At 33.2% G+C, this 2,104-nt stretch overlaps 1 non-coding gene across 1 annotated transcript; it reads left to right on the forward strand.

Annotated features, from left to right (window-relative positions):
• The first annotated feature begins 1,561 nt into the window (after positions 1 to 1,561).
• TRNAL-CAA (transfer RNA leucine (anticodon CAA)) lies at positions 1,562 to 1,645 on the forward strand. Its single transcript has one exon. It is a non-coding gene; the product is annotated as a tRNA-Leu (tRNA).
• Positions 1,646 to 2,104: the final 459 nt, after the last annotated feature.

Raw genomic sequence — 2,104 nt, forward strand, 5'->3', positions numbered from 1 at the left:
TAATAAAAATTTTTAAGGTACAATAATTTGATTGTTTAGAGCCTCGCCCTTATATAAACATTTTCCTTTCTCAAAGGAAGGGAGAAAAAAAAACGAAGTCAAATGCTGAAAATATTGAAAAGTACGCATTGCAAAGTCTACTAGTTTCTAAGGAAAAGGGAGGGGGAAATAAAAAATAAACTTATAAACATAAATGGGGAAAAATAAATGTCAGAAGTGGGTTTTGAATCCACCCCTCTCACGAGGACCAGAACTTGAGTCTGGCGCCTCAGACAACACGGCCATACTGTTTCAATGCTCTGTGCTTTTAGTATTATACATATATGTGCTCCAGCGGGATCGCAAACTGGCCACCTCGCAAAATAAATTTTTTGTTGATCTAAAATTCTAAGAACTATTTTATAATAAGAATATTCGAATACTTATTCCCTAAAAATAAGGGGAAATTATCTCACTTGAGAGATTAACTATTTAATATTTTACATAGTTTTTATTTCACTTAAAAAATCCCATAAAAAAGCACATCATCACTAACTCTAACTAGAAGAGTGGAAAATTCTTAAAATAGTAAACAGTTAATAACTAGGTTGAATTTTGATAAATTTACTTAAAAGGGTGTGGTTTGTACAAGGTTGCAACTTTAAACAAACAAATTAAGGCACACATTCAAATTTTATCATAAATATAAATTTGGTATAATAAATTCTCAAATGGCTTGAGAATATATTTTCATATCCAAATATAAAATCTTAAAGTCCAAAAATAGCTCAAATCAAGTAGATATATAAACACTTTATAATATTGAAAACGGACGGTTTAGATAATTTGTTGCAAGATACACTACTTTTAGGATTCAAAATCATTTTTTTTTTTTAATTTTCATATTCACATATCTTGATGTCGAGATGATCAAGTAAAGGTTTTTTCAACATCGAAACAACCTTCTATGATGGATTTTTTAGGTGTACCTTAATTCTACATTTTTAGGTTGCAACATTATATAAACTATTTCCTAACTTAAAATACCCAATTTTTTTGTCCATAAAATATATCTATCAAAAAATTAATTAGGGGTGGCAACGGGTGGGATCAAGTATGGGTCCGTCCGGACTCGGACCCAGACCTAAAGAAATGTTATGAGACTCATACCTAAATATAGAGTGTTTGACCCATACCCAATTGAACCCAACCCCAAAAATAAAATATCCATGTGTTTATGGGTAGTTAAATATATTCCATAAATTGGCACCCAAAAAATACTACCGGTACATGACACAAATACTGTTTGGGTCCAATATTTGGACCCAGACCGACATGCTAGGTCCAATATTTGGGCCCATACTCGGATCCGGATCCAGATCGGGTCTACCCCTTGGGTCCTGGATTGGGTCAGACTCCATTGCCATTCCTATTTTTCATGGCCGTATGTTTTTCAATAATATATAAAGTGCGTTACTTCATTTCATTTTTGCTTTTTAGGTTGGTGGTTAAGGACGGCGTAATGGACAATCTCTCTTTATGGTAAGAATATATTGTTAATGTGGCATTGAACCAACATAAAGTCAGGATGGCCGAGTGGTCTAAGGCGCCAGACTCAAGTTCTGGTCCTCGTGAGAGGGCGTGGGTTCAAATCCCACTTCTGACATTTTAAACTTTTATTTTATATATGCCAAATTTTATTTTAAGGGAGTGATTGAAGTGTTGAGAGCTGAAGAAGAAGAAGAAGCAAATAAACGACCACATAACATAAAATAACAATAAAGTGCATAATAAAAGAGACCGTCTTCCTTCTGTTCCTTAGGACTTTTAAGTGTGCAAACTGCAATATATTGATCTCTAGTGACTGCCTCAAATTCTCCCCACCCAAACAAACACACACACACAAAAAGGAAGAAAAAAATATTTGAAATTATAAAAACGAAATATAACATTTTTTTTTTTTTTTATGAAAGTCTATCGATAACCAATCTTCCTCTATTTCAAATTTAGTAGAAATGAACCATAATGATGCATCTTGCTCATGATAGACTCATGGAATTTTTACAATAATCTATTGCTGCCTGCACCATGCTATGGTGATTACATAATTCATTTTCAGCCCTCA

Source organism: Amborella trichopoda, chromosome 8 (genome assembly GCF_054954075.1).
Source record: "Amborella trichopoda isolate Santa Cruz 75 chromosome 8, AtrichopodaSantaCruz75HAP2 v2.0, whole genome shotgun sequence".
Lineage (NCBI taxonomy): Eukaryota > Viridiplantae > Streptophyta > Magnoliopsida > Amborellales > Amborellaceae > Amborella > Amborella trichopoda.